Source organism: Zeugodacus cucurbitae, chromosome 2 (assembly GCF_028554725.1).
Source record: "Zeugodacus cucurbitae isolate PBARC_wt_2022May chromosome 2, idZeuCucr1.2, whole genome shotgun sequence".
NCBI lineage: Eukaryota > Metazoa > Arthropoda > Insecta > Diptera > Tephritidae > Zeugodacus > Zeugodacus cucurbitae.
Window position 1 is genome coordinate 43,888,505 of NC_071667.1, and position 23,308 is coordinate 43,911,812.

General features: G+C 33.8%; 1 protein-coding gene across 3 annotated transcripts in view; it reads left to right on the forward strand.

Moving 5' to 3' along the window:
* Positions 1-23,308, forward strand: part of LOC105219690 (homeobox protein Hmx) — a 59,679-nt gene that overhangs the window by 13,042 nt on the left and 23,329 nt on the right. Inside the window, exons 3-5 of one of the 3 annotated variants that reach the window (XR_008470642.1) lie at positions 1,839-1,934; positions 2,005-2,180; positions 6,106-7,774. The gene's annotated coding sequence lies outside the window, so the exon portion shown is untranslated. Of the gene's footprint in view, positions 1-1,838; positions 1,935-2,004; positions 2,181-6,105; positions 7,775-23,308 lie in introns of those variants that run through there. The other 2 variants (XR_008470641.1, XR_008470643.1) reach the window with 2 other exon arrangements.

The following is a 23,308-nucleotide window of genomic DNA, read 5'->3' on the forward strand; positions in this document are numbered from 1 at the left end:
AACTTTCTTAAAAAGAAAAAATATTAATTGATAAATTCTGAAATTTCTGAAAAAATAAAGAATCGATCATCCTGTATTATTGTTATTGTGATCAATTTTAAAATGGTTATTCTGCAAACATGTTAAAGAGCTATTTTACTCCCTCTTAACCGCATTTGTAATTCGAGTATTTAAATTATTAATGGTGTTGATGGAAAAGGCCAACCCATGGGAATTTTTTATATTTCCGATGCAATTGAGGCAGTGTCTGCCTACACCACGTTCATGTGATTTATTTTTGCAATATAAATTAAATATTTTTTTACTAAAATTCCATATACATATATTTACGCACGTCGAAAGTGTTAACCACAATTGAATGCAGTCGCGTTACATAAACAACCATAGAAGCATGATTATAGGAATTTATTGATACCACGCACACTGCAACATTCACAATTACTATTTGAAAGAGCAATAATTATTGTGCGTTGGCATTAATAGCATTTTGCAATTAAATAAATTGTTGCTGCTAAAATTGCAATTTGCTGTTGCAACACAGCGGACGGCGGTATGGAACATCGTTTACGAGTTCTATTGTTGCTGCGGCATTTATGGATACATATCACACATACATGTGTATGTATGTATGTAGGTGGATATTTAAATTGTAAAAGCAATATTTACTACTCGCATTTGAACTTTGCGCTGTGGATAAATGTAATGTAGTAGAAAATTATTGGGTCGGTCAGGTAAATATGTACGTTTATTATATATATATATATTATATAAAAGTACAAATGTTTTTATATGGTATCTAAATATTTATGAAATATTGCAAGTATGGATGCATAAAAGTTTTGCACAAAGTAGCTTATATGTATATTTTTGTTTGAGTTGTGCATACATATTTATATACCGAGAGCCCTGAAATGTATTGATTAGCTCAACATAGAAATAGATTTTTTCCTTATTGTACGCTTGAAGGTAAATACTCTCGATATTTTATATGTTTATATAACGCAACATGTTGAACAGAGATAATAGTTATGTTCATATCACTCACTAACGAAAAAGAAGTAGGAGAATCGGTAAAGAAAGAAGACAATGTGTCACTGCCCACTTTTAGCAGAAATTCCGTCCCTCAGCAACTACTCAACCCATTTGGATCATATGTGATGCCATTAGGTCGATTTGGTCATCCCCCATGTACATAGGTAATATATTTTTAACTTGTATCTCATACACTCATCTTAAATTTTGGTGATTTCCTTTAGGAAAATGTCAGCAGTTGAGAAATTCTTAGAATAAGAAAGATTCGAAAGCAATGTATGGAAATGTATGGATTTTTCAACCTGCTTGATTTTCAAAACTCACTTTTTATTCTTAATGTCCGGATTGGTCGAAATCTCTAGATTAAGCCACCGAAGAGAAATATGTAGTGTTTTATACTCTCGCATCAAAGTTGCTAAAGAGAGTATAATAGTTTTATCCACATAACAGTTGATTGTGTCACCCAGAAATAAAAGAGTTAGATATATAAAGTTATAAAACTAAAATTGGGTACAAAGGATCACACTAGGAAGGGCTTGGATGTAATTTTTTTGGGGAAGTGGGCCTGACCCCGCCCTCAAAAAGGTTTTGTGTATTTATCTCACAAACCAATAAAGCTATATGAACCAAACTTTGGATCAAATTGTCTGTTATCTTAATAAAACTATATCAATAAATTGCGAGAGTATAAAATGTTCGGTTGCACCCGAACTTAGCTTTTCCTTACTTGTTAGTAATAATTTTACTTTCAATAAGTCTACCATGTGAGCTAATTGGTTTTCATTTTTTTGTAATTACAATTTCAGATACATGTGTGAATATGAACAATATACAAAGTATGGGTTTCTCTTTGAACTACACAATTTTTATAATTCAGGAATACATATGTACATATCCTTCAGGTAATAACAGATAGAAACATGTAACTGTAAGTACTTAAATATGAATTAATTTCAATTCAATTTTCAACAGTAGCACCGCATGAAATTATTATCCCGTTACCGACAAATTGGATTAACTTAAGATGCAAATCAGTGACGTGAAGAAAAAAAGGGAAAAGCGTGCATTGAGGATGAGTACCTTCAGTGATCTTCTCTGTTTCTGTGAAGAAAAAAATACATACCTACACGTATACTTTAGGGTAGTTGGTAAGAATACATATATATATATATGTCTTTTAAAAGACTGTCGAAGGAACGTTAATGTAACGAACTTGTACTGTTCTTCGGTTGGCTTACATCGGCTATGCTGTATTAGCCGCCTGGCGCCATGTAAGTCATCTGGAAAATTTGAAATTCCAAAACCGGTGGCGGTGAGTTGTGGATAAGAAAATTGCAACTTCGTAACTAGATTATTATAGAGATGAACCAATCTCGGTAGTGTCTACAGGCTTAGAATAAGCGCTAGTGCGATACAGTAAAATAATTGTATTCGAGTTAGGGTTGCCAATTATAAGCTTAATATTATTTTGCTAGTTTGGTCGTTGAAAGATTCTTATCAATGACAGCATTTCAAAATAATTGTACGATCATGTTAGGAAGGTAAAGGCGGTGCTTTAAATTTCTGTTGAGTAAATATTTCAACAAATTGATAAGATCGCTTAAATGCTCATTTCGTTTTCGATATAACGGGTGATTTTTTTGAGGTTAGGATTTTCATGCATTAGTATTTGACAGATCACGTGGGATTTCAGACATGGTGTCAAAGAGAAAGATGCTCAGTATGCTTTGACATTTCATCATGAATAGACTTACTAACGAGCAACGCTTGCAAATCATTGAATTTTATTACCAAAATCAGTGTTCGGTTCGAAATGTGAAATCCGCTTTTTTATCGACAAATTTTGTTCAGCGATGAGGCTCATTTCTGGTTGAATGGCTACGTAAATAAGCAAAATTGCCGCATTTGGGGTGAAGAGCAACCAGAAGCCGTTCAAGAACTGCCCATGCATCCCGAAAAATGCACTGTTTGGTGTGGTTTGTACGCTGGTGGAATCATTGGACCGTATTTTTTCAAAGATGCTGTTGGACGCAACGTTACGGTGAATGGCGATCGCTATCGTTCGATGCTAACAAACTTTTTGTTGCCAAAAATGGAAGAACTGAACTTGGTTGACATGTGGTTTCAACAAGATGGCGCTACATGCCACACAGCTCGCGATTCTATGGCCATTTTGAGGGAAAACTTCGGAGAACAATTCATCTCAAGAAATGGACCCGTAAGTTGGCCACCAAGATCATGCGATTTAACGCCTTTAGACTATTTTTTGTGGGGCTACGTCAAGTCTAAAGTCTACAGAAATAAGCCAGCAACTATTCCTGCTTTGGAAGACAACATTTCCGAAGAAATTCGGGCTATTCCGGCCGAAATGCTCGAAAAAGTTGCCCAAAATTGGACTTTCCGAATGGACCACCTAAGACGCAGCCGCGGTCAACATTTAAATGAAATTATCTTCAAAAAGTAAATGTCATGAACCAATCTAACGTTTCAAATAAAGAACCGATGAGATTTTGCAAATTTTATGCGTTTTTTTTTTAAAAAAGTTATCAAGCTCTTAAAAAATCACCCTTTATTAAGCACGGAATGCCGCTAAATGCAATTACACTTTGTTTTGAAACACATATATACATATATCAGAGGCGGACATAATTATTCACACACTCTTGTTTAACAAGAAAAAATATAATTTAATAAAAAAATAATATTTGGTAGGCAATCCTCAATACATCTTTACGCATATTTTGCATGTAGTAGACTAACTTTTTGTCACACTTGGACCTATATTTTGCCATTCTCGCTGAAGAACTTTTTTTAGTTGAGATTTGCTGGTAATATTTTGCTTACTGACACGCCTACTAAGCTCATCCCACAAATGTTCTATGGGATTTAGGTCTGGAGACTGTGGAGGAACCGGAAGAATATGAGGCACATTGTATATCATCCACATACGCACGTCGTGAGCAGTATGTTTGGGGTCATTGTCCTGTTGGAAATAAAAAGGATACCTAAGGTTTAGCTTTTGAGCGCTTTCGTTTAAATTATCCTTCAGTATATTCAAGTAAACTGTTTTATCCATTGTCCCCTAAATGAATACGAGAATTCCAATACCAGCTGCTGGCATACAACCCCATACCATCACTCCTCCACCCCCATGTTATACTGTACTTATCGAGTTATTTTTCACAAGTTCAGTATTCGGGTTTTTCCAGACCCGTATTCTGACTTCTGACTGAAAAATGTTGAATTTACTCTCGTCGCTAAAGAAAATATTGCTCCAGAACTCATATGATTCCTTGTATGTTTTTGCGAAGTCCACCGTCTTTTTTATTAGCAATGCTGACGAGAGGTTTTTTTTCGCACTATTCGTGAACTGTATCCAGCACGAAGCAAGGTCCCGCGCACAGTTTTGCGTATTTGTTTTTGGATATTTGTCCCAATTTCTTTACGAACTACTGCTGTCACTTGCCTAGAGCTAATTTTGGGATTCTTACTAAGTTTTCTTACAATTTGCCGTTTTTCAGCGTTGGTCAGCTTGCGGGGTCTACCGGTATGAGCATGACTTTGAAGGTTTTATTTTCTTTCAACACGCTTTATGATGCTTTAAATAGTATATCTTCTTTTATTTACATGTTTACCTATTTTAGCAATTGACATATTTTGTTTATGTAAATTTAAAATATTTTTTTTTTTTTACTTCTTTCTTATAATTTTCAACTCATTTCAAATAATGACAACTCACTTGCACAAATAACAATACTGAATGTCGGAAATTGAATGTAAAATCATAAATTTCTAGTGTAGCATTCATAGTAGTACATTTCCAAATGCTTCCGTTACATTTTATTGCTAAAATGTTTGATTTAAATGGCATGACTTTGAGTTGTATGAATAATTTTGTCCCTCGAATAAATTAAGTAATATGCAATTTTGGTCGATTTATTTAAAATGGAAAGTTAATTTATTAAATTATTGTTATTTTTAAATACCTAAGATATGAATAAAGATTTCTTTAGAACAAACCTATAACCTAGCTTTTATGATTTCCAAGATACAACTGTTTTTGTGGAAAACTGAACGATGTGTGAATAATTATGTCCGCCTCTGTATGTTGCTGTTGTTGTTGTGTTTTTGGATTTGTTCACTGAGAACGTGAGGCTCGTAATTTTATTTACAGTAGCACCAATAAATCAAAATAAAAGTTGTTACTTTATGTGTGCGCTCAAAGAGTAAGGGGTTAATTCAAGTGCTCTCGACCGACCACTGTGAGTAGATGAGAATAATTGTAACAAATAAATATCGAATGCTTTTAGCCATTATACACTTATCAAGCGGATACACCCATCGTCATGGCTACACAGCATGTGTTCGCTAACCAACTCTACGGTCAGATATCAAATATACATACATTTGTAGGAGGTATATGCACACAGAATCACATAGATAGGGATGGAAATTATGAATGGAAACTTCGATATTTAGGAAGTTTTTAATCGATGTCTAGTTTTTCTAATATAAACTTTTTTTGACTTCATCCCTTTGCCTCATTTTTAAAGTAAAATGGATTTAAATTAATTGAGTTATGATAGTTTATGGATGATCCGGTTTCCTGTGTTGTAAGTATCTGAGTCTTGCTCCCCAATTTTGTATTCTATTTTTTAGATTGCCGACATCTTTGAAGTACTTTTGTAGTACTTTTGCCTTATTTAGCCCCTTTCTATCAATAACTCAAAATATTTAGAAAACATTTGCTTTCAGACACATTTTGGAACTTTTTCGACTCCAAACTTCTCGCCATCACTCATCTCTATAAAATATGTGCCACGAATGGACGTTCATAAACAAATTAGAGCATTGAACGAACTTACCATGATTTAAATGTGTGTAAAATTGCTTATCCCAAAACACGAACACTAATGTAGTTGTACACCGCACCCCTATTCCATTTAATGAAGTGCTGTCAAAAATTTACAAACAAACATATTCATATGTACATATGTGTATACTGTAGTGATGTGCATGGCATACACCCTCTCTTATCCAAACCATTCACATTTATGTATATGCTTGTTTCAGGTTTTACGCGCTATTTTCCACAATTTGGTTATGTTGTTGTTCAATAATACTCATTATGCCGACAATAAAGTCATTGAAGTGCTAGCAATACAAGCGCATATGTTTGCCAAGGCTTTTTTTGGCTATCAACACGTTCTCCTTGCTGTGTATATCCAAATTGCCGAGAAAGCATTAATCGGGGCCGTGTCCTGCCGCATCCTTTGACGACCGTTTGTGTGTTTTCTCGTTATGTGGCTTTAAGGAAAAGACTGTGTGACATTTATATTTGTTTAATGAGCGCTGGTTTTCAAGAGGGTTTGAGGAGGTATTATTAGATATGTACTCATTTTGTTGCATAATGAAAACAACGTCTGTTTAATTGAGGAATAGACTCATTGGTCTTTAGTAAATATGTCAAATTGTATGTAAATTGATTTGAGCGGTATAATTTTAAGGAATATGTAATGGCAACTATAAGCAATTCGAGAAGAGTCTGAAAATTTTTAATTTTTCTCAATGAACAATATGCCGAATATGGTTTCATAAGTGTACAACTCGGTGAATTTTATTAACGGACAACGGTGCTCCTTAAGATACAATTCCAATAGTTGCAATATTTTAATTGATTTATTGGCTCACTTTAATAGAGGCGCTTAGGAATCCGAAAAATAAAAGAAAACATACCCTTTTAACTTTTCCATTTGCATTTATTAATTAAAATTTATAATTTTGTGACATCACATTGATAAAAAACTGAAAATTAGAGGAAACAAGTATGGAAGGGCTAAGTGCGGGTGTAACTGAACATTTATAATAACTTAAGGGCCAAAAATCTCAGAAACTACTTCAGTAATTTTAACGAAATTCGATCGATCATTTCGGCATCTCAATTTAATAATATGAAAATAGGCGTAATCGGTTGACCACCACGCCTACTTTCATTATATCACAATTTTTAAGTTCATCTGATTCGTTCACTTTATAATATATAAATTAAACTTTTAAATAAAACTTTGCGCAAATACTGCATTTCGTCGAAATCGTACATTTTCAATGTCACATATATGTACATATACATATGGGGCATTCTCTGGAAAAAAAGCCACTTGAAAAAAAAGTTCTTTATTTTCTTTGGCAATTATATATCTTATAGTACATGTAAAACCTAAACTAAAACATATGGTTTTAGGTCTGTGTAACGCGGGGTTGCCATATTATAAGGGGCCAAAGTTTTTTGTAAAAAAATGTTCGAACCGCTATAACTTTAAAACTAATGAACAGATTTTAAAACACCATACGACTTTTTTGTACAGAATTTCTCAAACTTTGAAACTGTATATCGTAAAAATTTTTAAAATTAATATTTCAAAGCAAAAAATGAAAAAAAAATTTTTTGGAATTTTTAACAACTTATGCCCCCTTCGATTTTTTTCGAAAATATCTTAAAATGTTCCTTATTTCATCACCTTTTTACCCCCCAAAGGGAATTTTGGGACAGCAATATTTGTATGAGCTACAAATAAAAAACCAACTCAGAACATGATGAAAAATCATTGATTTATGCACTATTATTATCAGAATTTAGCGTAACCCAGGATTAACGACGTGGACGTAGCAGACATTTAATCCCTTTTTGTTTTTTTTCATTTTTAATATTTTTTTAAATTTTTTTGTATTTTTCAAATTTTTAATTTTTTTTGTTTGTTTTTTTTGGTTTTTGCTTTTTTTTTAAATTATTACGTAGATTAGATTCAAGTACGTGATAATTTTAAATAAAAAAACAAAAACAAAAAAAAATTTTAAATTTAAAAAATACAAAAAAATTAAAAAAATATTAAAAAATAAAAAAAAAAAAACAAAAAGGGATTAAATGTCTGCTACGTCCACGTCGTTAATCCTGGGTTACGCTAAATTCTGATAATAATAGTGCATAAATCAATGATTTTTCATCATGTTCTGAGTTGGTTTTTTATTTGTAGCTCATACAAATATTGCTGTCCCAAAATTCCCTTTGGGGGGTAAAAAGGTGATGAAATAAGGAACATTTTAAGATATTTTCGAAAAAAATCGAAGGGGGCATAAGTTGTTAAAAATTCCAAAAAAATTTTTTTTTTCATTTTTTGCTTTGAAATATTAATTTTAAAAATTTTTACGATATACAGTTTCAAAGTTTGAGAAATACTGTACAAAAAAGTCGTATGGTGTTTTAAAATCTGTTCATTAGTTTTAAAGTTATAGCGGTTCGAACATTTTTTTACAAAAAACTTTGGCCCCTTATAATATGGCAACCCCGCGTTACACAGACCTAAAACCATATGTTTTATTTTAGGTTTTACATGTACTATAAGATATATAATTGCCAAAGAAAATAAAGAACTTTTTTTTTCAAGTGGCTTTTTTCCAGAGAATGCCCCATATATCTAATACAAACTTTACGACCTCAATGTTTGTGGCTAATTTTTTACCGAAAATATCGATATTTGTGCACTGTTATTTGTGTCAATTTTTATTCAATCTTTGCATATTATTTTCATGACTGATTTTTTTTGTTAGATGTTAGTAAGTGGTATTTAAAGAAACAAAAACATATACCATGCTAAAAGAAAAAGTAACAAAATTAATAAAACTTAATTTTATACCATAGACACCAATTTTTGCAAAATTCAAATTTTTAGTTAAGTATTAACTTTTAAATAGGTAAATATTTTTGATTTATTAATATGAAATTGGTCCCCATTCTTGTTTTTCCAAAGTTTTAGCCAATTTGTCATAGAATTGGCCAACTTTTACAGTACTGAAATGTTTATATTCGCCCATCCCTCCTCAATGGCTTGTTTTAGCTGTCATACTGCTTTGTTCAGTTAAAAAATGTTGCGGAAAGTATGTCCCATAAATTCTCTATTGAATTCATATCTAGACTTAATGACGGACACCGAAGTTAGGGAACATTACGCGACTCAAAAAAGGCTATAGTATACCCTGCGACGTGTATAAGCGCGTTATGCTGCTGGAACATCTAGTTGTCGCCATGATATGTCTTAGCAAACGTGATAAATTCACTGTCCAGCAAATCCATGCATATTTTGCTTTTATACGACAATTGCTTTTGGGACAAGGCAAATGGGAGATTTCTCTTTGGCGCTAAGAGCAGCCCACATCATTCGAGATCTACCGCCATGTTTGTGCTTATTAGTAAGTATGGCAAGGGTGCTGTAGATCCCTCCAATACTTATGATCCATATAAATTTAATGTTTTCTCATCACAAAATATATAATTTTGAAACTATTCGTCTTAGAATTTGTATTTTTCAAAAAAGGATGCATGCGTTGTTATGGCAATCTTATAAGCGCGGTTTAGACATTTTGGATTCATATTTAAGATTTAAGTCTCCTTTCGAAATTGGTTGTACACGTTTTCTTGGCACTTATAGACCAAATTCCGCTTTAAATTGGAGCAACTCATCATGTCCTGAGTTGCCAACTTCCAAATAAGTCATTTGATACGTTCATTTATTGAAGATTTTGGTCCAGTACGCTTATGTTTTTCGTATTCCTCGGGGTTTCTAAAAAGTTTCGTATGGTTTTTCGATGTCATTACTTCAGCAATATTTACACACATTTTTAAAACATATTAGTTCATAATCACAATCATGATCTGTACCTCAGACGAGATTCGGTTCCAAGTGGCCTTTTTAGCTCAAATGAAAGTTAGTTGTTGTTTTTATATACACATAATTATTTTTCAATTAGTGCTTACATCCTCGTTAAATGTTTTTATACTCTCGCAACAAATGTTGCTAAAGAGAGTATTATAGTTTTGTTCACATAACGGTTGTTTGTAACACCTAAAACTAAACGAGTTAGATATAGGGTTATATATACCAAAGTGATCAGGGTGAAGAGTGGAGTTCAAATCCGAATGTCTGTCTGTCCGTCCGTCTGTGCAAGCTGTAACTTGAGTAAAAATTAAGATATCTTGATGAAACTTGGCACACTTATTTCTTGGCACCACTGCCACGCCCACAAAACACATAAAGTGCCATAACTAAGCCATAAATAAAGCTATGGAAAATAAATTTGGTATAAAAGATCGCACTAGGAAGGGGCATATGTGGATGTAATTTTTTTGGGGAGGTGGGCGTGGCCCCGCCCCCAAATAGGTTTTTTGTACATATCTCGGAAATCAATAGAGCTATATAAACCAAACTTTCTGCAGTCGTTTTTTTAGGCACTTCCTAACACAGTCCAAAAATGAAAGAAATCGGATAATAACCACGCCCACCTCCCATACAAAAGTTAGGTTGAAAATTACTAAAAGTGGGTTAACTCAGTAACGAAAAACGTCAGAAACACTAAATTTCACATAAGAAATGGCAGATGGAAGCTGCACTCAGATTTTTTTACCAAATGGAAAATGGGCGTGGCGTCGCCCACTTATGGGTCAAAAACCATATCTCAGGAACTACTGGACCGATTTCAATGAAACTTGGTTTGTAATAGTTTCCTTACATCCCAATGATATGTTGTGAAAATAGGCCAAATCGCTTCACAACCACGCCTACTACCTATATACCAGAACTTTGAAGACGATCTGAATCGTTTACTTTACAATATATAAAGGAAGCACTAGTGAAGATATCGATGCAGAACTTTGCACAAATACTACCTTTATAGTGTGGAAGCCCCATTCTAAAAATCGCCGAAATCGGACCATAGGTTTTCAAGGCCCCATGTATCGAACATGAGGACCTCGGTGCTTCTAACCTAATATTAGGGTTTCCAACTTTCAATGGACTTGATACAATATATATGATGAATATGTGGGTCAAATTGTGTATTATATAATATAAATAAAGTTAAATAAATAAATTGCGAGAGTATAAAATGTTCGGTTACACCCGAACTTAGCCCTTCCTTACTTGTTATAATTCCAATTGTCGAGATGTTGCCACTAAATGATGCGACAACCAAAAAAAACAAATAAATCGTTTTGCACATATACCTATTTGCTATGAAGCGACCCAATTTGCATAGTGTACTTATAATAACTGTACAATGAGCAAAATGTTGTCGTAAATTTTTTGTGCTGCAAACTGAAATAAAGCATTAATAAACATAACTGCATACGTATACTGCATACTATTCTCAAATTTGAAAAAAAATGTTTAACATTGTAAAATGATTTTTTTTATATTTTACGGTTTCTTCTGATTAAAATAAATTAATGCTTTCTATTTTTTTGACATATACAATTTTTGCTTAAAAAAGTGAAAATTTTTCTTTTCCACACTTATAAACATTGGCAATCATTACACTCTCGCAACAGAGTTGCTAAAAGAGTATTATAGTTTTGTTCACATAACGGTTGTTCGTAAGTCATATAACTAAACCCTATATCTAGGTTATATATCCGGATGTCTGTCTATCAGCCCGTAAAAATTAAGATATCTTGGCGATACTTGGCACGCATGTCCCTTGGTACCGAAAATGGGCAAAATCGGGTCATTGCCACAAAATGGCGAAACCCGAAAACACATAAAGAGCCAGAACTAAGCCATAAATAAAATAACAAAGGATCACATTAAGGATATGCATATTTGGATGTAATGATTTTGAGGAAGTGGGCGGAGACCCGCCCCCAAATAGGTTTTGGTACATATATCGCAAACCAATAAAGCTATATAAACTAAACTTTCTGCAGTCTCTTCCTTTAAGTACCTCACAATACACCATAAAAATAGTTAAATCAGATAATAACCACGGCCACCTCCCATTCAAAGGTTATGTGGAGATCAGAGAGCAGCTTCGGGTATGTTCGAGTGTGTTCAATCACACTAGCTTAAATTCGGTACGAGTGTGTCGTAACACTCTTCAAACACGTGTTCGATCGAGTTTGAAACCCAAAGCGAAAATAATGCAAACGAACAATCACGACGGTCCTATCTTCGAGTGCAAGCAGCAAACTCGGATTTTATGTATATTATATTTTCGGGTGTGTCGTGCACGTGTTGATTGTGATCGAAACACTCGAGTGGCACTCGAAGACCAAAAAATAATAGATAAACATACGTACACACATATGTATGTACATATGTTGGCGTCGGGATGACGCATTCTGTCTTAGCTTTTTTGGTTGAATTATTTGAATATTAGACGTACATAGTACATATTATAAAAGAAGGTGTTTGTGCCATTGGAAATGTTCTCACAACCCGAATTTTCTATCGTTGTCATAATGACATTAAATTATAAAAAGTAAACAAAACAAACAAAACCACTAATCGTTGACAATCACTACGCAATAACAGCATGACTGCCAATTACATACATACATATTCTCAAATTTTGTGCACACTCGTGTGTGACTCGATCACATTCAATACGATCGGGTTAGAGTTCCAGCTCGTTCACAAACGAGTGTCAACTCGGCACTCTGTTAAAACAAGCATATATGATTGTGTTTCGAGTGTCGCGAAAGGCTCGTTCGTTTTGAACATGTCTCCAAGCGATCAATACGTGTATTCATACCGAAAACTTTGATCAAACAAAATCAGAGTGGACATTCGAGTGTGCACGAAAATGATATACCCGTTGCAGCTCTCTGCTGCATACTCAGAATTAAGCTATTGTTATACTCTCGCAACAAAAGTTGCTAAGAGAATATTATAGTTTTGTTCACATAACGGTTGTTTGTAAGTCTTAAAACTAAAAGAGTTAGATATAAGGTTATATATACCAAAGTGATCAGGGTACGAGTAAAGTTCAAATCCAGATGTCTGTCTGTCCGTCCGTCTGTCCTTCCGTGCAAGCTGTAACTTGAGTAAAAATTGAGATATCTTAATGAAACTTGGAACACTACCACGCCCACAAAAGGGCGATAACCGAAAACACATAAAGAGCTATATAGTGGATAAAATCGGATTATAACCACGCCCACCTCCCATACAAAGGTTATGTTGAAAACTACTAAAAATGCTTTAAATCAGTCAGGAAAACCAACAGAAGCCTTAAATTTCATTATAAAGAAGGCACAGAAGAGCTGCATTCAAAATTGTAAAAAAAAATTTAAATGGGCGTGGTTCCGCCCACTTATGGGTCAAAAACCATATCTCCGAAACTACTTGACCAATTCCAATGAAATTCGGTTTGTAATATTTCCCTTGTATCCCAATTATATGTTGTGAAAATAGGCCACATCGGTTCACAACCACGCCTACTTCCCATATACCAGAACTTTGAAGCCAATCTGAATCGTTTACTTTACAATATACAAAGGAAGCACCAGTGCAGATATCGGAATAGAACTTTGCACAATACTGCATTTATAGTGTGGCATCGCTCTTCTAAAAATCGCCAAAATCGGACCATAAGTATTCAAGGCCTCATACATCGAATATGAGGACCTTAGAGCTTCGAATAAATTTTTTAGCGGAAATATAGGTGAATCTCTCAGATATTTTGAATAAATTCAGAGGGAATATTTTTCTTCTAATGTAATGTCTCCGTGCCTAAAATACGTGAAATCGGGTCATAACTTCACCTAACTCCCATATACTTAATATTAGGATTTTCAAACTTTCAATGGACTTTATACCATATATACATATGCCGAATATGTGGGTCAAATTGTTTGTTATCTTAATAAAATTAAATAAATAAATTGCGAGAGTATTAAATGTTCGGTTACGTTCGTATAGCTCATCGTTTCAGTATCTGTGCTATTCGCTGTTGCCAATGTGTAAAGTATCATAAATCTTCCGCAAAACATTTATCTCGAAAACTCTTAGTGGCGTCTCATCGAATGTCTACATCGTCCACGCTCTGCTTCATATTCTATATGTTTAGATTCGTCGATAGAGGTCTTAACATTTCAATTGCCTACTCCGTCCAAAGTAGCACCTTTTGGCAAGATTGACTTCATCTTCTTTTAAATAACGTTATGATCTGAAGAGTACCGATCCCATGCCAAAGTTTTCTAATTTTTTTACGATCTAAGTCTTGCTTGACTGGTGTATTAATATTTTCAAAACTCCATAGAATAGGTCCTAATATTTAACAAAATTCTTGAAATTAGGAATTAAGTTATTTGTAGCTTTTTTCCCTTGTAGCTATTGTGATGTCGACACAAGTCTTTCTCCTCCTTTCTTAAGTCGTAGAAGTAATAATTGTGTCATTTATCTCAGGTGGAAAGGTTAGGACACAGTAATGTTGGCAGCATAACTCTTGGCAGGATCATCTGAACTGAACAAATTGTTTAGTTAAGACTTTAAACTAGAACTTGGACTAAGAAAGATAATTAAAACTGTTATTGCTAATTTAAAACATATCTTAAGCTTTATAAAGGGCGTGGATAAATTTTTCCGGAGCACTCCGTGATGGTACATGATTGGCATTTCAACTTTGTTTAAAGCAAGTAAAATATATTTTTCTTAAAAAGTGATAAATTGTGAACAGAGGGACGAATCCGTTTTCTTAAAAAAAAATTTACGCAAATGGAAGCATTTCAAAAATTGACTTTATATTTTGAATGGTTTTTGAGTTATCGTGTACACCGTCTCGAAAAATTTACTTTTGAGAAATACGCAAAAAAAGAAAAAATGTACACCCGACACTGTTTGCAAGGAAAATTTTGTATTTTTAAGGCCGTTTAGGAAATAACAAACGTTCATTTAATAGCAAATAATGCAGATCCAAGACATGTAAGGATACTCAATCCTTACACAGCTATTTTAACTATCCTTTCGCGAAGAGATATGTTGCCTTTTGAATTAAAAGTACTATGGAATGACGTATTTAGGGGCTCATCTCTAATTTTATAATTTAGAATTTTTGCAGTCTTTAAAGTGATCTGACTCAACTTTCTCAACGAACAAGAAATCGCAATAAATCGTAAATAATGCCGTGGTGATTGCATAGAGCTTTGTTTTGTTATTATAAATAAATAAATTGAGTTTCTTATTGCCATTTTGTTTTGTGCAAATGCAAGCGCGTTATTTAGTTTGCAACTTACAAGGCTTTGGCTTTTATGATTTTTCCTTTGATGAGGTCATAAAAGCGCGAATTACATTTAAGTTTGAGAAGCTGAGAGCCAGAGGAATGTGAAAGTGCATGTCTCATTGGCGTAGACGTAATTTTATTGCCGTTTCTGCTGTCACTATGGAGTTGCTTCCCTTATCCTGCCTCATTTACAGCTTTAACATGGTTGGTGTTGTTTGTGGTGTTGGTGGTTCGTTTTGCAACCGGCTTGATGGCCACCAGCGGGATTTGTGCATCAACAAAAATTTGGCAGTATGTTGAAATTGAATGTGGGATTTACCATTAAGCTTGGCAAAGGTAATTTTACTGCGGTTTTTATGTTGTTGCGACAAATTGATTATCATCATGCATTACCTATGTATAAGTACATATATCTCTGTATGTATGTATGTACGTAAGGTCTGTGTAACAAAACAAACCTATTTATTTAACAACACTTCAAAAGACAACAAAGACGGTTTTCCTCTTTGTGATTACGCGATTTAACTGAAAATTAGAAATAGAAATAAATATCACTATGGTAAAGGAGGATAAATCAGGGAGAAGGAGATTAAAAATACTATTGCTTCAACTTAAACACAAGTAGCGGTACTGCTCTCTCATGGTAAATTCTCTGTAGCTGTAGCATCACGAGGTTTAGATTCACGCAAGTGTCTACAATACTAGGGAGCTGCCGTGATGACTCGACGGGGGGTCCACTCCACTGATAGTTGCCTTACGCTACTGTGAGCTTCTTGGTACTCCTGTGGTGCTGTTGTTTTCTGACGCACTCAAAAGTAACGCTAAACAAATTATAAAATAATTTGTAAACATGAGGCTTTATTCCTGTTTGTCGGCTTGTCGCTGTGATGTCCCTCACTTGCCATTATCCTTGCTTTGTCGTGTTATTCTCTTCTCTGATTTTCTCTTATTTTTCCAACAAATTCAATATATGTATGTACCTTTTACTTACGCTTTAATTCGCGCTATACCTTGATCGACTGAATTGCACACTTTTATTAGCTACAAAATTTTTTCATTGAGTAGACGCACACAAAGAGAACCTGTTCATCGCGGCGAATTTCGCACACCAAAAGAAATTGCCGCGCATATAGACATACATAAATAAGCATTTTGAAACGGTGTGCAGTTAATTTAGAAAGCGAATATCAGCAATTTATTGCTTACGGTTTGGCGAATGAAGTGGAAAATTAAAATTTTGTTAAAATTGAGAGGGAAATACATACATCATCAATTAAATAAATCAATAAAGCTATACAAACAAAACTTTCTGCAGTCGTTTCCCTTATGTACCATACAAAGGTTATGTTGAAAATTACTAAAAGTGCGCTAACTCACTAACGAAAAACGTCAGAAACACTAAATTTTACAGAAGAAATAGCAGAAGGAAGTTGTACTCAAATATTTTTACAAAATGGAAAATGGGCGTAGCATCGCCGACTTATGGGTCAAAAACCATATCTCAGGAACTACTCAACAGATTTCAATGAAATTCGGTATATAATATTTTCTTGACACCGTGATGACACGGGCGTGAAATCGGTTCACAACCACGACAACATCCCATATAACTCAGTTTTGAATTCCATTAATTAAATGGACGCTTACTTTATAATATATACGTAAGGAACCAATGAAGATAGCGGAATAAAACTTTACACAAATACTGTATATGATATGTGGCATCACTTGAAATCGAAATCGGACTATAACTTTTCAATGCCCCGGATATCGAATATGAAGAATGCAGTGCAATATCGGTAAAATATCTCAGATATCTTAATTTTATTAAGTGAGCATATAATCTTGGATATAACGTAAGTTGGTGGTGAAATTAGTTCAGAAATTACCTCAGCCCTCATATGCTATATATGATGGCTTTCGTTATTCTATTGGACTTTATGCCGAATATATGGGTCAAATTGTGTGTAATCTTAATAAAAAAATAACAATAAATTGCGAGAGTGTAAATGTTCGGTTGCACTGGAACTTTGCCTTTCATTGCTTGTTTAGTTAACTGTTTAATTTATTGTCTAAATAGATTACATCTAGCCCTAGAAAATGAGGTTATTAAAAAATATGCGGTATACGCAAAACAATTTTTTGGACAAAATGGCGGCTTTAAAAATATCGATATTTTCTCATAATTTTAGCCTTAAATTGTGTATAAAAGACTATTTTATCGTTAATAAAAAAACTTCGTTTAAGTACTAGAAGTATAGTATAGGAGTCTGTGCAAAACTTTGAGGCTAATCGGTTAAGCCATTTCCAAGAAATCTCAGTCACCGACTTTCAAAACGCAGGTTTGAGAAAAACAAGGCGCCTCACGGACCTACTACTTTCAAATTCTCTGACGCGTCGTTACAATTATGATTGTAACTTCAAAAATAACTGATTGACTTGAAATTCAGAGTGTTTACTTGAAAACAATACATGTACATTACCAGTACTACGAGAAAGATATCAGAGTAAAACTTACAACACAGTGTACTTCTTAATTCAGAGTAAACAGTTCTCAAAATGGACGAACATGGTCCTTGGTCTAAATAATCTATCTCAAGATAATTAGTATTTCGTATAGATGTATGAAACAATTGATATAGTAGATATATTAACGTTTAAGCCCTGTAATTCGGTGGATAATTATAGACAATTTTATAAATAAACCGGGGAGACGGATTTAATTGTGTTTATGATTAGCTTATATAGACACTCATATTACGCCTGTGCACTGGGCAAACCATTAGCTTTTCATTTGTAGGGTTCTTCTGCTAAATTATTTGAATAGGAAAATTTTTTCTCAAGGCATCTTTGGGAGCTTCCCATAAGGTGTTCTGCTTACGTAGATGCGTCGTCATTTCCAAAGTCTACTTTCCGCCATTTTCGCTTTATGCATGCCTGTTCCGAAGTAGTCACATTAAATTTCGACTGTGGATACATTTGTACATATGTATGTATGTACATATGTACATTTTCTGTTGTTATTCTATACTTGCACTTGCGGGGGTGTTTGGCTAGTGTGTGTGTGAGTGTTTAGTCTGCCAAATCGTGATTGTTTCCTTTTATAGGTTTTTCGTTTTGCTTGATTTTCGCGTTTCATTGCAAATTGGTAATTCTATACAGTTAGCGGTGGAAGAAGCGATGTCTGCAGCGGCGGCGGTAGATGTTTGTGGTAGCGGTGAATTGTTTTTCGGCGACTGACTCTTGATTGTTGCTGTTGCTGCTATTATTGGTGGGCGATATCTCGATTTCTATTGCGGACAATAGTTGTTGAAATTAAAACGGTAAACTGATAAAACCGACATTGTTTACAGTTGTTAAATTTGATCTAAAAAAACTGTATGTGAGTAGCCCTGCGAGTTAAGTCGCGCAAATGCGCATTGGTTGCTTTTATGGGTACGGAAGACAACGTTGTGTAGCTAATAAGTAGACACTGGAATATGCTCAAGAAGTGTGGGTGGCCGTGGAACAAAGTGTTATAAAAACTTTTGATTGGGAAAATTACTGATATGCTTACGCACATACATATATGCACCTGTACAAAACACATTGTTTTGTAAATACACATACATATATATATGTATTGATATTACACGCGCAACTAAGTCAACCTCAGACATTCAACATGAACGCCGAATTTACACATAACACTATATCGATATATGTAGTTTCTTGGCCTATTTTCTTTATTCTTTGTTCATGTTTCCCTTTGATTTTGGCATTTACTATTTTTCAATACTGCCAAACCGCAGTAAATGTCTTTGTTTGCTTGTTTGTGGTGATAACTTAAATTGCAATTTGTAAATCGATTTAATTAAATTGAAAATAATTTAGCTAGAAACTTGAGTAGACGAAAATAGTGTAGAAGTAAATTGTTAGCAATTCATGTGCATGCCATACGACGTTAACTATGTGGAAGCTGATTTGAAATTTGAAACGTTTGTAAACTAGTTAAAAATAACATATTTAGTGGATGATTGGAAGTATAAAATGTTTGCAATACTTTGCAATAAAGTGTGGATATTTTGTTAAACAAAATCATTTTAATTTAATAATTTATTTACACCAAAAAAATCATATATTTAATGTTGATGACGATACATACAACAAATAACGGTTGTTTATAAGTTTAAATTCAGGGATATATGGAACTATAGCACACCCTAATATTTGTGTACAAATACGTTTCAGTAATATACTAATATTTTGTAAAAATCTGTATTTTTGGATGACTCCTGTAAATACTACAGATATTCAAGATATTAAGTTATAATTTTTAGAGTACCTGCAAATTATTTTTCCGGAAATGTTGAATCTGATTGAGGTTGTATAATTAAATCTTCAAAATGTAATATGACTATATTATCGGAGCATGGGTTCTTTAATAAAACTTGTAGTTTTTTCGCAATTTGTAAACTTCAATACTAAAGGCTTCATCAACATTTTTAATTATAAAAAAAAATACCAATATCGCAATAATTAAGCGCAGACGTATAATCTCACATAAATTATGTAAAAATAATTTATTCAGTCAATGGAAATGGAAATTTAGAATTATATATAACAACTATGACAAAACAAAAGTTGAATAGCAACTATTAATTGACAAACGTTTATCAATAAATATTTGAGTATTCGATAATTGCTTGCGATGTCTCTCCTGAAAGCTTTGGATTGTCACAAGAACATTTGCACTTTTCCTTCGTGGACGAAAGCATTTGAATGCCACAACAAATCAGTTTTGGTCTCTATGGTCAAATGCATACTAATACATATGCAGTAATATATAAAGTGTATTCGCATGTATCTATGTAGATATCTAGCAATGCATATGAATATACAAAATAATCCAAAATTCGCAAATTGCTAACTAATTGAAGTTAAGTCGACTAAAAGTTATGAACTAAAACAGCAAAGAAACAAACAAACAAATAAAAGTCGAAAGTAGAAAGCAGAAAGCAGACCAGAAACATTCAACTAAAAACATGGCAACGTAATGTACCATAGAACTTGTGCAGCAGCAACGTGCCAACTTTCTGCTGCCATTTTCACCCGATATAAGAACGATGGAACATTAAAATTCATATAAGCAACAACAAAACGAAAGCCAATACAGAATACAACTTGAAAACCATTAAACTAATGCTGAAGCACACAACCACACCACACCGCACAGTGGTTCCGCTTGTATGAAGCCGCGGCCATAAATACTTCCCGTTGAGATATCGCTATGAAATCGAGACAAGTTATAATAACTTTGTACTTTTCGGTTTTAAACTTTTTCATTTTATTGTAATAACAGAGATATTAATATATTAAGGGAATACGAGGTTAATAAAACGTAATTATCAGATATTTAACAAAAACAAATGAATAACGAGTAAGGATGGGCTAAGTTCGTATCTGGAAGATTTTCCAAATTAGCCAAGAGCACTGAGGCCCTCATGTTACATATCTGGAGCCTTGAAAGGTTATAGTCCGATTTTGGCGATTTTTACACCGGCGATGCCACATTCTTAATGCAGTATTTGTATCAGATGGACTTTAAAATTGTGGTGTAACGGTTGTAAACGATTTCGTTCATTTTCAAACTGTAGTAGTGGGATGCCAAAATATGTTATGAACCGAATTTCGTTGAAATTGGTCGAGTAGTTTCTGAGATTTGGATTTTGACCCATAAGTGGGCGGACCCATTTTTAATTTTCTGTACAAATTTGAGTGTAGCCCTTCTGTGCCATCTTTACCATGAAATTTTAGGTTTCTGGTATTTTTTCTTACTGAAAGCACATTTAGTAGTTTTCAACATAACATTTGTGTGGCAGGTGGGCGTGTTTATAATCCGATTTTCTCCATTTTCATGCTTATGGGTTCTTTTGTACCAAATTCTTCATAACTTTATTTATGGCTTAGTTATAGCACTTTATAAGGCAAATTTGACCTTGAAGGAAAAAATGTGTTACAAAACACAACACAAATTAGCTTTTATTAATATTGGAACATAAAATATATACCTTTCACTTAAAAATACATTTAAAATCATTCAAATTCAGGAACGTAAATATTCGGCAAACCACTTTAATTTCCCCTTCAGTTGAGAAGTATTGGCTGCGCTTTGAAAATTAACATGTGCTCACGTAATTGATTCTATTTTTAGAAAGTCCCGTTAGATTTCCAGATAAAACTGTTTTACCATATACAATTTTGGTAATTTTTGATACAATTCGTAAAAATTTTGTCAAAATATTTTGTTATAGAATTTGTGACTTTTGGCATATGGGCGGAACCACTGTGCAGCGTGTGCACGCCCAAACTTTCAAAGGAAACAGCTAAATGCCATTGGCGCAGAGACAACAGCAACAAGAGCATACACAAGCGCAAAATTTGCTAAAACTGTGCCATGAATGTGTGTGTGTTTATTTCCACTTAGCTTGTCTCGAGCAGTGGAATTCGTATGGACAGCCAGCCACAAGCTAAAGTGGCGACGATGAAAGTTGCAACTCCCCGAGTGGTCATGCGTCATTTAGGTGCATGCGCTCGCCGGTCACATCTACGGAATTGCTTATGTTGTTGCGGTTATTGGCGGGTGTATACTCTTCTTCCGCATTTATGCATCTCTAATGCGCTAAACACATAGACGACGACAAGCGATGAGCGACATCTGTCTTCTTATGGGCACCGCTTTTTAGACGACAGCACGACTTCGCGACAGCAGGCTTGAAGTTGTCGCTGTTGCCCAATTACAAATGTTTCTAATGTTGCCGACGACAATGGCCGCTGTAGAGCTGCCACTAATATGTTAAATGTAAAATTATTCAAAGTTCTAACAAGTATGACGTTATTTGCCTGCAGAAGTGTAAAATAGCTTTTATATTATATGTCATTAATTAATATATTCTGTAATAACAATTGATTATTTAAAATAAATAAATCGACTTATTTATTCAATTTTTGCACTTTGAGCTAAATACGTAAATTTTATTGAAATTAAAGGTTAAAGTACGGCAACAATGAAATTGCAGTTTGGTACTTATGTCGCTGCCGTTTTCAAAATGTTCAAGACGCTGGCTACGTCGTGTTGTCGTATTTTGTGTTCAGAGCATAAGAGTATAATATGTGTATTCATACTCTTATTTATGTACTCCTATGTATGTATTCAGATTTGCGGGTTTATCTTTTCTCCTTTTTCTTCGAGGTTATTTGGCATTAATTTTTGCTATTTTGTCTCTACGATGTTCACTTTTATTGTCAAGCAATTTGCTGAAAAATCGTTTCATCTGTCGATTGATATTAGATCCATTGACCACTGAATCTGACACTATTAACCACTAACTTCCAACCCAACCTATAAAACATGCTACATTACCACAAATCTAAATTACGTATGTGAATACATGTGTACATAAATATTAATTTGGATTTGTCTATTCACAAGTAAAAACAGTTATATTAGCGGGAGTATATGCGTATGTATATGACACATATTTGTATATTCGGAATTAAAAGGTATGAAAGATATTGTATTGGTACCAATAGATTTTATGGACACCTAGAGACGACGTAGGTTAAAAGTTCTATTTGTTCCAAACAATCGGACAATCTTGTCAATATATTCTTGAAGGTCTTATTTCTATGAAATCCAGAACAAATCAAAAAACTTAGTCATATTATCTTTATTGTAGGAATATTTCGTATGAATTGAATTGGTTTATCTAAGAAACAGAGATTTGCTTAAGGATTCTAGAAATATAAATTATATTGATTAAATATAAACCAATACCTTTATTTCTTGAATATGAAAGGTGATAGCTGGGAAAAAACCAAAGACAATTTTTATAAACATATATTTTTTTTAATGTTAACATATTTACGTATAACCTCGGATACCTACAATTACACACATTTGATAAAAGAGGACATATTGAAACCCGCACATTTTGCGGCGCTGCTTTTGCTCTAGAGCTTTTTTACGTATGCACGCAAATACATACAAACATACGTACATATGTACATGTTTATCAGCTTACCTATATTCTGTGATGTTATTTATGGTGAATTGAGTGCTGACACTACGGATAAATGCAAATACGAATCTGAGCACAACTAAACACACAATTTCCAACACTCGTGCCAAATTGTAATAACAATGTGAACTAACTGAACTGTAGCATAAAACAGGGTAGCCGATATG